The sequence below is a fragment of the Pinus tabuliformis genome, chromosome 3_1, assembly GCF_031772625.1.
Source record: "Pinus tabuliformis cultivar Carrire ecotype Pingquan chromosome 3_1, CPIR1, whole genome shotgun sequence".
Lineage (NCBI taxonomy): Eukaryota > Viridiplantae > Streptophyta > Pinopsida > Pinales > Pinaceae > Pinus > Pinus tabuliformis.
In genome coordinates, this window is record NC_142301.1 from 859,761,294 (window position 1) to 859,775,118 (window position 13,825).

The window sequence follows — 13,825 nt, forward strand, 5'->3', positions numbered from 1 at the left end:
TATTGACTGTTGTATGATGAGCTTTTGTAGGAGATGACTTTTTCTTTTCCCATAAGTACCACTTATGCTTCTAATGAGGTTACCAAGAGCTATATCCTTCCAAGGGTGACTATCATAGACTTCTATTTCAACTATTTTTCTCTATGATCATGAGCTCTTGATTTTAATGCTTCTATGATGCCATAATGCATCCTATCCTTAGTGAATCATGATAGCCATATCTTACAACAAAAAAAATTAAAAACATTAAGGCAAATATTCAGAAAATATTAAAGCAAATACCCTGCAACCTACACCAATATACAGATCAAGTACTGAAAAATAAATGAGACAATCACACAAAGGACACACTTATTTTTGGACTAAACGTCCCCGGAAAAACCCAAAGCGGGAAAATCAGTGTAGAAGATATGAGGGTTTTATTATTAAGCAGATTTCTGAATACAACTAGGGTTCCAAATCTGGCTCACCCAATAGAGAATAAACCCATCAGAAGTACCTCTATCTGGAGACAGATATTTTGACGAATCCAACAACTGGATGAACAAACCCCATAGGTGACTGCGTTGTCCCTAGTGTTGTGCAGCGATGGCTGCTCCCAGCTCTGTGCTGGAACTGTGTCACCTCCTCTAGGAGTTGCGTCACCCTCCCAGTGAGCCTTCCCAGCTCGGAAAGCGATCTGTTGAACTGATGCCTGTTTTGCCTCACAGAAACCCAAGCACTGCCTCTGCGTGATTGTGTTAGCCCCTCTAGCTTCTGCGTCACCCTCCTGGAGCTGCGCTGTCTCTCCCTGGTGCTGCATTGCCTCTCTATTATGTATTCTCGGCCTTGGACGAAAGTCCTACTGCCGAACTGCCCCTCTTCGCACTAGAAGCTTACTCCGAAATTCTCAGCAAACCACGCCCCAAAATTTCGATCTAGCTCAAGTGCTGCTCTCACTGTGTGTGTTCTCTAACTGACCCCAAGCCTTCCTTCATACTTTTCCCGTTGAGAAATCAACGACTGTGATATAATCTCCAATCAATGGCTAAGATTAAATTAGACTTGATCCTTGTCACTTAGAACCTTCTCACCCATATTTACATTAATTCACTTTAATTATTTTAATTTCCTAAGTTTTAACTTAGGCACCATTAAAAATAATTAATTATTTGAATAACATGCACTCTGGGTGGAATTTCTCCAAACGATTTTTGGGTCTTGGAGATCTCATGTGTTCTAGCCCCTCCACAAAATTTCAGAGCTAGAGCACATCTGATGCTACCCAAAATTCAACACTCCCTCTTAGCGAGGAATGTGCTCTAGCAATACTTCCTAGTAGAATTATCACACTGATCCATGACATTGGTCCTCTGCGTTGCTGATGCTCGGCCCGTTGCCCTTCATCCACTGCGCTATTGCAATCTGTACTGCTGCCCATGACATTGCCACTGTCACTGCTGCATCTGTACTACAACTCCCTCTCAATATTCTTCATCATGCTGCCCATAGCAATGACACTGCTAGCTGCTCCACTGCAACTCAGTTGCTGAGAAGTAAGCAATTGAAAATCCAACCCAAAAGCTGACATGTTGGTCAGTCTGGATGCCCCTTGACGTTGAAGCTACCTCTGTTGCTAATCTGTGCTGACCTTCTGATGCTAGTACGTTGCTGTTGTATCTGCTCTGTGCCTTCCACATTGCTGCAACACTCCACTGCGCTGCTTTAGACTTTGGCACTCTAGCTCTGCCACTGTTGCTCCATCATCATTCACACCAACTGACTCCCGTCATTCTGCTACTGTCTTTAAGGGCTCCCATAGCCATATGTGATCCAAGAGTTTGGGCACCTCAAGGGTCTTGCCCGTCATGTAGTCCTCCTGACTACAACTTAATATCGCCCCACCTCTTCTCTAAAGGTGCATGAGCATTCATGGCGCAATCATCATCGTCCTCTTTGTCAGCTTGCGCCGGAGCAACCTTTGAGTCAGACTTCTCTTCTTTGCCCTTCTTCTGAGGGCATTGCGTGGCGAAATGACCCATTTCTCCACATTTGAAGCATCTGACTTTGGATAGGTCCTTTCGTTTCTGCTGCCCTTGCTATCCTGCTGATGCGAGAACTGCATCCTCCTCTTCCTCCTTATTGATTCTGATCCCTTTGTTGCTGCTTCCCGCCTTGGTCCATCATCTGATCTCATCCTATCAAAGAGCTGCCCACATCTCCTCCCAACTCAAAAGAGAAGCCTTGCCCAAGATGCTTTGGACAAAGGTTTCCCAGTCTTCAGTGACTACATTCAGAGCTGTCCTGACCATAAATTCAGTGTTTGGTGTAGCCCCTGCAGAAGTTAGGTGGTCAGGGATCCTTTGCAACCTGAGAAGGAAGGGATCGATTTCTTCTCCCTTCTGCATCTGAAACTATCTCAGCTGACTCTCAAGCAACATTTTCCGCTGAACAAAAGTTCCCTTGTACAATGTGGTCAAGGCCTCCCACATTTCCCTTGTTGTGTCTTTCTTAGCAATATGTGGGATCACATGATCTTTGACCCTGTCCAAGATCATGCACTTTGCTTTTGCTTGAGCCTCCTCGTACTTCTTGAGATGATCAGCATCAACCGGAACAACAACCATCCTCAAGGCATAATCCTTGATGCGATTTAAATCCAAAACTGCCAGGATCCTGGCCTTCCAGATGACGAAGTTGGATGCTCCATCCAACCTGTCCTGATCCCTCAGTCTGTTAACGACCATCTATGCTCAAATGAATGTCGAACTGTTTCTCTTCTCCCTCTTTCGCTGCTGCCCCAACAAAACTCGTATCTAGATTTCTTGGCAAGAAATCTTTTGAGGAATTGATTCCCTCTGCTTCTGCCCCATTAGGTACTGTTCTGCACCAACAGAATCAACACCCCACCAGCAACTCCAGATGAAATCTGCGCTGCACCTCTAGCCACGATAATCGGAAAAACGAGACTCAACAGTCTTCGCCCTGGCCCAGTAACCACTGTGCTGCCCTCTGCAGCAACAACGTCACCCAATCAGGCTGACACAGGCTCTACGTGAGCCAACCCTGGTGACTGCGTCACCCCTCCTCTGCTATCTTGGCTTGAAACTGCGCTGTCTATCAGGACAACTGTCTTCACGCACAGATTTTCCTTTGTCATTTCGCTGATGGCTTCAATCCTCCTTGATCTGTAATTGCTCTGATGCCATGTGAAAATTTCTGAATCTAACAAACCAGAAATCCTACTGCAGTAAACTGATTTGCGTTACCTACTTGTGTTCTTCATTTTAACAAGTTATTTTCAGAAATATTCAGAAAATATTAATGCAAATACATTGCAGCCTACATCAATATACAGATCAAGTACTGAAAAATAAATGAGACAATCACACAAAGGACACACTTATTTTGGGACTAAACGTCCCCGGAAAAACTCAATGCAGGAAAATCGGTGCAACAGATATGAGGGTTTTATTATTAAGAAGATTTCTGAATACAACTAGGGTGCCAAATCTAGCTCACCCAATAGAGAATAAACTCGGCAGAAGTACCTCTATCTGGAGATGGATATTTTGGCGAATCCAGCAACTGGATGAACAAACCCCACAGGTGACTGCGCTGTCTCCAGTGCTGTGTAGCGATGGTTGCTCCCAGATCTGTGTTGGAACTGCGTCACTTCCTCTAGGAGTTGCGTCACCCTCCCAGTGAGCCTTCCCGACTCAGAAATCGATCTACTGAACTGATGCCCGATCTGCCTCACAAAAACCCCATCGTTGCCTCTGCGTGACTGTGTCAACCCCTCTTGCTTCTGCGTCACCCTCTTGGAGCTGCACTGTCTCTCCTTGGTGCTGCACTGCCTATCTGTTATGTATTCTTGGCCTTGTACGAAAGTCCCGCTGCCGAACTGCCCCTCTCTGCACTAGAAGCTTACTCCGAAATTCTCAGCAAACCACGCCCCAGAATTTCGATCTAGCTCAAGTGCTGCTCTCACTGTGTGTGTTCACCAACCGACCCCAAGCCTTCCTATATACTTTTCCTATTGAGAAATCAACACCTGCGACCTAATCTCTAAGCTTCTCACCCATATTTACATTAATTCACTTTAATTATTTTAATTTCATAAGTTTTAACTTAGGCACCATTACAAATAATTAATTATTTGGATAACATGCACTCCGGGTGGAATTTCTCCAAACGATTTCTGGGTCTTGGAGATCTCATGTGTTCTAGCCCCTCCACAAAATTTTGGAGCTAGAGCACATCCGATGCTACCGAAAATTCATCACTTCCTCTTGGTGAGGAATGTGCTATAACAATACTTCCCAGCAGAAGTATCACACTGCTCCACGACATTGGTCCTCTGCGTTGCTGATGCTCGGCCCATTGCCCTTCATCCACTGTGCTACTGCAATCTGTACTGCTGCCCATGACATTGCCACTGTCACTGTTGCATCTATACTGCAGATCCCTCTCAATATGCTGCATCATGCTATTGACACCTAACTCCCACTATTAACACCTAACTCATGACTCGATTATTCTAGACTTTGACAATTTTTCCTAATAACTCACAACAACTTTCATGTTTTTGACCAGACTTCTGGATGACCACACCCATGGCGACATTTTGGATAGTGACACTCGAACTTATGACAACATCTGACATTAAGTTCGACTTTATTCAAACTAACCATTGTGTCATTTGGAGACATTTGACAAATGCAAACTTACTGACCCTAACATTGACTACATTGGGGATGACAGCCTCCCCGTGAGGCACCAAGAACAAAAACGCAAACCATGTGCCTAACCATTGGGCAATGGAGTCAACTGATATGCTTAAAATATGACTAAAAATATGATTTACAGACTGAAAAAAATAACTATTGGCTGACTGACTAAACTTACATATGGCAGCAGATCACTAGAATCTCAGGGCCTTCTCCTCGGGCTTCAAACTCTGATGATAGCTTCCCACACATGCTATATTGCTTGCTCAACTAATCCACAAGCTACTTGATTGAAATAACCAATGCAACCATGCAAGCACCTTACCCATTGGTTGAATTCTATGTTGAATTCTATGCATGTGCTTGCTCCCAATCAAAAAAGGAAAACTAATGAATGACAACTCCCATAAAAACTCACTAACAATTTCAACTATGATGAGATTTAAAAAACATGGGCCCGCTAGCTGACTTCAAGAACGCTGCAAAAGCATCATCATAGGAATGCACACTGAATTCTAGCTCCTATGGTAGATTGCAATTCTGTTTGGATAAATCTTGATCTGCGACATTACTTTCCTACAACTTCAACTTATATCTGTCCTCATAGGGCTGCAAATTTTTCTGTGACCTTTGTAATGAATATGATGGAACCGTTGCATCATGTATAATGGCAGTGTTAAGAGTTAACCTTTCATGTATATCAACAAAAATATGATCTTGGTCTTCAACATACTCTGTGTTTCTTACTTCAAGAGGCATATTTTCCTGAATAAAGTCTTCATTTTCAACACACTCTAGATCAATCTTTTCTTTTTCACTGCTCTCCTCTTCTTGATCATTAACAATCTGTTGAATACGTTGATCAGGCTCAAGAGGATACACCTTTTGCATTTCTTCATTGACCTCAAGAAAATGAACATGAACATTTACATCAAATTCTTGATTAGTTTCATCTTCAGCTAAGGAAAAAATTGTTGCCTGTCGGGAATCCACTTGAATATCATGGCAACTGTCCTCATCATTTACTATGTCCTTCTGCTCTTTAAAATAATTCTCATACTTTTGATCATAAAAAGACTGACAAGGTTGCTGCAAATTTTCATCAAACTCGAAAGCTGATTCATAACTATCTGCATTAGAAAGTTGATTACTTCATTTTTGGGCAAGAGAGAAGTTACCATATCTTCTTTGTGATGAAAAGGGTTCTCGTGCAAAGCTTCCAAAATCTCTTCATCCATGACTCTTCATCGCCATAAATTTTTTCCAGATTTTGAATGAAATTCTCAACATGGTCGCAACGATTCTCAAAAAATGACAAAAAAGGATGAGATTCTTTGTATTTCTCAAAAAATACTAAATGAAAATCTTTAAGTGAATACAAGCTACTAGATGGCAAACCTTCATACCAAGACCACGCTTTTCCTTCCAGGGTAGCCGTGAACATCTTCATGAGACAATCTTCATGAAATTGAACCTTCAAATTGCGTGCATGCATATGAAATTTAACCAGATGTAGAGCAACATCCTCTCCGTCATCATCTTTGAACCTTGGTAGATAAGTCTGCCAATCTACACAAGGCATGCGGTTTGGAAATCCTGGGATGTGATCTCAATTCATGGGAGCATACCTTGCAGTTGAATTCATTTTGAAGATGTGGAGACACCAGTGGAACTTGAAAATCTGAGTTCTGCTTGATTGGAGTCGCCAGGTGAATGGTTCAGCGTTCCTAACTGTGAATGTCGTTCACCATCAACAACCAAATCTGAAACTTCAATTTTTTTTCTCGGGGAAGATGAAACTGTTCAGTCCCTGACAACGACACCAATATGTTAGCACTCTGTAATTTCCTTAGGCTATAGGAAGGAAATCCAGAGGTAATCACAAACCACTTGTAAGCTAGAATCTAGCCCTTCTAGCTTTAGAGAGGGCTCTCTCTATATGATTTCAGTGAATGAATTGGCTGAGTAGTTTGGATTTCAGGCTAGCTATGATGATCAAAGGATAATTTTAAGTGGTGGCTTGAAGGTAAGTGAAGGAAGGAAAACCCACTTTGAACAGGCTCATCTTTTTTAATGATTCAAGTGAATAAGGGATAATGATGATATCAATACACTCTCACCAATGAGTAAACCACACATACTATGGCTAGATAGTTATACAAGCCTCCTGTGTTGCACTGATATGCGTTTGGGATCATGCATGTCAAATCCTACCCTTGAAGTTGGTCTCAGGCTGGGCTTTAGATGTTATAAGGCTGAGTTGGTGTCGTGTATGACATTAAAAAATACAAGAATACAATGGAGTTAAGATATTAGCTATTGTATCAAATCAGTCATATGTACAATAGGATAGCCTACTTATGGTTGAGTATTGTGTTTATTGAGAATGTTTTAATTAATGCCTCTGTTACATTCTCTGTCCATTGTAGTCAACCTTATTAACCTTATTAAGCTTGGGGTTAACTCCCTCCATGCTTGGATTTCTTTTATATTAAATCCTGTCTCTATTGAGCTTATTGCTCTCAATTAGTAAATTGTAAAATATGTAAGTGTCAGTGAAATGCACAAACACCAATTACTTTGAAATTCTACTTGGGGCAAGGTTCACCTCGTTAGTTCTTGGGAAAAGGAATCTTCCCTGTTTCCCAGAGCAGGGTGGAATTCATTACTTCAATTTGTCCCATAATGAAGTATGTCTATCCATGAGTTGATGACAAAAATCATAGGAGGCAGTAATGCATCCACGCAAGCTGTTATACCACCCCTTGATGATTCAACCATTGCAATAATTGTTGAAATGGGATTCTCAAAGGGGAAGGGTAAAAGAAGCCCTAAGGAATGTACACACAAATTGGTTTGAGTCAGTAATGGAATGGCTAATTACTCATGCAAAAGAACCCTTGTAGGAAGATGATGAACCTTTTGGGGCACTGGCTCTTTCATTGGAAATACAAAACCTTTAGCTAAGGAAGAGATGGTGACCAACCAAAATGGATATTGACAAAAAAGAGCACAAGCTTCTTCTATTGTTGAGAAGTCCTCCACTTGCATTAAGTTGCTCCATGTTCCTTGAAGGATTTGCTAGCTAGGGAAGAGCTAAGGTTATATCATTTCACGCAGAGCATCTGAGGCATTGTTCTTTGGATCGTGGACAAGATAATACCATCACACGCTTTGGATTTAATTTTTACAGGAAGACAATGCAGCATGTGAAGTTGCTTCCGACAATGGTCTTGTTAGTGCTTTCCTACAGGCAAAAAAAAATGCTTACCTTATTCTTGTAACTGTAACACAAGATTCGGGTGATTTGGTAACCACCCTTGTTGAATTAGATTGGGTATTGGGGTGTGTTACATAAATACTAGACCAAGTGAGAACAATGGGGTGATGGTCCACTATCATCACAGCCAAAAGTCCCAACTCTTTATGGACTTTCAACAATGGGAGGAGTCTTTTATATGAATAGGTCACCTAATAATTATTCTAAGGTTTTAGGGACAAGGTGACCCAAAAGGTTTTCAATGGAAAGACACAATTTAGGCATAAAGCCTCCAAGAGGAGGTAATATACTTTCCTTAGAGAGACCTAAAATATGTGACAGAAGACCTAGGGAGGAGGCTATATACTTTCCTTAGAGAGACCTAAAATATGTGACAGAAGACCTAGGGCTTTATTGGTGAAATGATAGTTGGATGGCCAAAGGTGATGGTGTAGAGAAAAGGGTTTCCAACAATGTATTCCTACAAGGTCAAGGCACATGAAACCCTCAAGAAGCTCCAAGTTGAAGCTAAAACCAAACTAGGGTTTAACCTAGGGCAAACAACTAGGGCAAGAAAATCTATGCATAGAATTGAAGTGAATTCCTATGAAGGGTGTTGATTTTGAGGCAACCAACTATATCCTCAACATTAGACTCTCTAATCCCGCAAATTCCTCTTCCCTAGGAATTCACACGAAGCCCTAGCTTTGCTGCTTGGCCTTAAAGGTGATGAATTGGCTACTGGGCATTCTCAATCAAGGCTTCCCAAGTAGAACCCCTTCTACACCCATTGGACCATTAAGGAAGTTCCCATTGGACTAAGATTGAAGAAAACCTCCCATTTAAGGTGAGGGAGCAAGATCATGGTTAAAACCTTTCTTTCTTCTAGGTCGTGCCATAATCCATGTCAAAATCCCAAATACAAACAAATACAAACAAGCATAAGCACCCAATTGCAAAATCTTTTGATCGGATGCCTACCTAACAAAACTACTAAAATTTCTTTATGAGAGAGAGATTGTTGTAAAGTGCAAAGGAAGATACAAAGGTAGAGGTGTGCTCTTTTTTGGTGCGGAATTTGTGTATGATTTGTTAATAAATCCTTCTCATTTAAAATACCACATTTCTCCTCCCTCTATCTATTTAGGGTTAACGATTTTAGTGTTTGCATAAGTTGTACTTTCTAGTGCATAAGAATAATAATATTGTTGGTCTCTAATTAAGATTATTCATAAGATGACGTGATATTTGTTTCATGTGTTTCAAAACATTTTGTGTGTATTTAATATTACTCATAATATTTTCTTGGTGTGCAGGGTGTGCTTGGTTGGCCATTGATACATTTTAGGGTTGCAAATCATTGTTCGTACCTATTGTTTCTCTTTGCTTGTTTTCTTTTTGCGAGTTTTGTTGTTGGTTCCTATTTGGTGTAAAACCCATGTATGCTTTGCAATATAAACCTATGTTGCTGCTGTATGTATGGATGGTCCCGTATGTGTTTTTGTTTAAATTTGAGCCATCTTACAATATTCGTCATTTGTTTGATTATCGAATGTAATGCCATGTAGGTAAAGGAATGTGGAGGATCACTGATGAAACTACTGAAATATTTTTGTGACAGACACATTGTAGTAGAGTGCAGAGGCAAAGGTAGAGGTTGGTTTTCTTTTGGTATGAAATCCATGTATGATTTGCTATTTAATCTTTCTTATTGCAAAAATATAGTTCTTCTCCCTTCTTATTTAGGGATTATGATTTTTGTTGTTTGCTTAAGATGTACTTTTTAGTTCATAAGATTATTCATAAGATTTTCATTCTCCATTTAAGATTTCTTATAAGATATTTTGATCTTCGTTGCATTTTTTCACAATATTTAATGTGTATTTAATAGTTCTCATAATATTTTCTAGTCTCTATTCAATACTTATTTATTTTTTGATGTGCAGGGTGCCCTCGGTTGGCCATGGATGCTTTTTGTAGTTGCAGTGCAGAGTCTACCTCTTATTTGTTTTTTTATGTGTTCTTTTGATTATTTTTGTTCCAATTTTCTATTTTTAGTCATATATTTTTCTATTGTTGTTTTATTTTGTTTTTGTTTTTTTTATAATGTTGATGTTGTTATATCTTTGTATTTGCGAGCATGGCCATGCTAATTTGTGGTTTGATACTTTTTTTCCTTGTATGACTTTTGATCTATTTTTCTTTTATTCACATTTTATTCTGGGTTCAATGGGTGGGGAAATTGAAGAAGACTTTAACAACCCATAGTGTGGGTTTAGCATTGATGCGGAGCTCAGAAATGTATTGGGCAAAGGCGAAGGAGGTACATGCATGGGGAAATTACTTCTTTATGGGCAAAGACGGAGTAGGTATGTATGGGGAAGATTTTGTTTGTTATTACATAATTATATGGTTTCATGCCCATTCTTATTTAAGTCATTTGTTGCTTTATCTTTTGTTGAAAGTTAGATGTAATGCAAATTAAAAAAGTTGAAGGACCACTAGTGAAACTACTGAACACCTTTCTGTGAGAGAGATAGAAGGCACCATAGCAAAGGTAGAAACAAAGATAGAGGGTGGGTTATCTTTTGGTGCAAGATTCATGTTTAAATTAAATGTGTTTATTTATATAATGAGTGCTTTGCAAATGTAGTTAATGTGGAGGAGCATTGATAAAGCTACTAAAATATTTTTGTGTGACTATACTTACAGATTTGTAGGAAAGTGTAAAGGAAAAAATTGTGTTCTCTTTTGGTTCTGACTTATATCTTCTTGTTTCAATACAATGGTTCTTCTTCCTCCTCGATTATGATTTTTGGTCATTACATAAGATGTGCTTTATCATAATATCATTCATAAGACTTCCTATCTTCATTTATGATTTCTCATCATATATTAAATTCTCTATTTTGATTTCTGTTTGGTACATTGAGTGGGAAATTAGGGTAGGTCTTGACTACACATGATTTCAGTGTAGTGGATGAAAGACAAGGTTAAGGAAATAGGTGTGTTTAAATTTGAGGTGTCTCTAATATCCCTAATAGAAAATTCTAACAGTAGATTCTAGAAATGAACTTGAACACCAGAAATGAACTTGAACAACAAAATAATTGCATATAGACAACCAACAATTTGATACACAAATAGACGCCAATAATATCACTGAGCCATGTATTAACAATAGATACGAGAAATGAACTTGAACAACAAAATAATTGCATATAGACACAACCAACAATTTGACACACAAATAGATGCCAATAATATCATTGAGCCATGTATTATTCCACTGGAAAGAGTACATCAACTTGAAGGAAGTGGAACTTGGGCTTGCCAAGCAATTGAAGCAAACCCGGAAACAGATCTCTGACCAAAATGATGTATGACCCCTGGTAATGATGTAGACGACCCAGTGAGAAGACTACTGCAAACCTGATCTCTCCAAAAATCCGCTGAAGCATTGTGAGATTTCTGGGTGAAATCTCCTCAAGAGTGCTGGGTTTTCATCCAACACCCAATAGCAAACCCGAGGGTTTTCATCGTGGGGCTATAGAAGCTGGGAACTAGGTTCTCCAAACCTTGTCAACAGAAAATATCAACAATCCAAGATGTCCTCAAATGGTCTCCTCCTCCTCTTTTAGAGATCTCATGGATTCCTCTAGAAGCCCTTATTTTATTATTATTTTAATCACTTAATACCTTTTCCCTCCTTTTATTTAATTAAAATACCCTTTTAATTTGGGAAAATGGTAAATCGGCCACCATCTTTCCTCAGGCCACTGAAAGTCATTTCCCACCATCTCATCCTGTAGATCTATTTGTTCTGGCTCCAATGAGCTATTACACTAAGGTATTTCGTCAAGTATTCCTACCAGAATGCCACCTTAAGCGTAATTGAGTTAAGTTCAATAATAACCTGATTTCCAAAAGTTGTTGGAATGCAACAGAACAAAAGGCAAGCTTTGCGGATGATGGAATGTGCTAAGTGAATGCTGTCAAACTCCATAAAAACTCCTTAAAACCCCATAAATCCCCTCCATAAGCCCCTAGGCCCGCTAATGGAGTAAACTTGCTCCTGTGACCTAGCTGCCACCAACGCTGGAAGTCCATCCTGATCACACCATAAGGAAAACTAGAGAAAGGAACATGACAAATCCTCTCGCCCCAAGATTGTTTGCTGTCTAGCAATTCATATCTGTCAGCCAATCTGGTGGTCCCGTGCAACTGAGGACCAATACCTGGATCCCATACAAACCACTGGATGTTACCGTGCCTCTGTGCCACCCAACCATGAACGGATCCCTTAGTGCCTGGATCCCAGACTAAACTCTGTCTCGTCCTACCATCAATAGATCCTCTTGGATCCCAATGCCACCATGGCCAATCATCATCACCCCTATCCCATGGCTCCAATTGTGCTCTATCTCCTGCTCCAAAATCGAATACCAACTCATCACTTCTCTCCAATCCAACCCTTGACACAAACCAATTCCAACCCCACTCTGTTGATGCTGGGATGGAATGTTGGAGAGCTGTCGACTTGCAACTCATTGCCAACTGGAGCATGTAGTACTCCTCATGTCTAAGTGCCCCTGCTGTACTATGCCCCTGACTAAGAATATCACACCATCAACAGGATACCAACTCATGATCTCCTGCTAATCCGACTTGTGGGAAAGATTGGATGCATAGGCACCTATATATGGGATAAGTTCCCTATGCTACACTATGCTTAAATCATGTGACTTTGCCTGGACAACCAACTAGATCTGTCTAAGAAATCCTGCGTCTCTCTTTGTAATAGTCCAAAGTGGATAACCTGTGTTGCAAGCCCTGACTATGTACTCTTGGAGAGGGTTGTTGCCTGGAAATACTACAGTTCCGTTGGCTACCATTGCATCTAGCTGCACCTCATTAATGGGTAGGTCTAAATATGGATGCACCATTAACTCCCTTGTCCGACAGGAAACTCCTCGCTCCTCCAGTTTACCAACCTCCTGCAAAGCTGCCCTGTTAGGCTCTAGCACCTCTTGTTGACAAGTTTCGACAACCCCGCTGGCTGCCTGTGCATTTGTTTTCTTCCCGCTAATGGCTGGTCTCAAGGATGGCTGCTCATCCTCCTCCATCATGGTCTCAACATGCGCCACTAGCTGACTCTCAACAAATGGCCTGTCACGCACACTGTGCATATCATCCTATGACTCATGCCCCGCCATACGTTGCTCATGTTGAATCACCACAGATAACTCATCTCCTTAAATGACCCCCATGGGGTCTATCGATTGCTCATCATACACCTCTGTCAAACGTGGTTGCATATGTGGGCTGCTGTCAACGTTATCACTTGTCTGCTCACGCTCTTCAAAGGTATCCTCATAAATACCCACAAACTCTGCTATAGATGGAGAATCCTCATCCGGAAAGTAAGAAGGAATCTCCTCCTGACCCCCCTCTTTCATCTCCTCTGTGTTACTCAAGCATGAGTGGTTAGGCCCCCAAGTTTCCTTGCAAATGAAGTAAAGACCCTTCCTTTTCAGCTCATGCTTGCTACAAGCTTGGCTCTTTGTATCCTTCATCGTCGTCAACTCCTCCTGGGTTAGCTGCCTTCTGAAAAATCTCAAGTTTTGCTCAACCACCCCTTTGGCTAGCTCATAGGCATCTGGTGGGACAACCTCTGTCTTCCTCCAATGACTAACAATTAACTTATGAACATATATCTCAGATAATGCCAAATTGCTGCAACTTTAAAGAATATAAATAGTGCCTAATCTGTTTTGTTTAAATTTGGGCCATCTTACATTATTAATCATTTGTTTAATTATTGAATGCAATGTAATGTAGGTAAATGAATGTGGAG

At 40.6% G+C, this 13,825-nt stretch overlaps 1 protein-coding gene across 4 annotated transcripts in view; it reads left to right on the forward strand.

The window, feature by feature from the left end:
- Nucleotides 1-10,887, forward strand: part of LOC149190287 (cyclin-U2-2-like) — a 37,859-nt gene extending 26,972 nt beyond the window's left edge. The window contains exons 4-6 of one of the 4 annotated variants that reach the window (XM_089412097.1): nt 9,285-9,330; nt 9,537-9,624; nt 9,915-10,887. The gene's annotated coding sequence lies outside the window, so the exon portion shown is untranslated. The remainder of the gene's footprint in view (nt 1-9,284; nt 9,331-9,536; nt 9,625-9,914) is intronic. The other 3 variants (XM_089412096.1, XM_089412095.1, XM_089412094.1) reach the window with 3 other exon arrangements.
- The last annotated feature ends 2,938 nt before the right edge of the window (nt 10,888-13,825 follow it).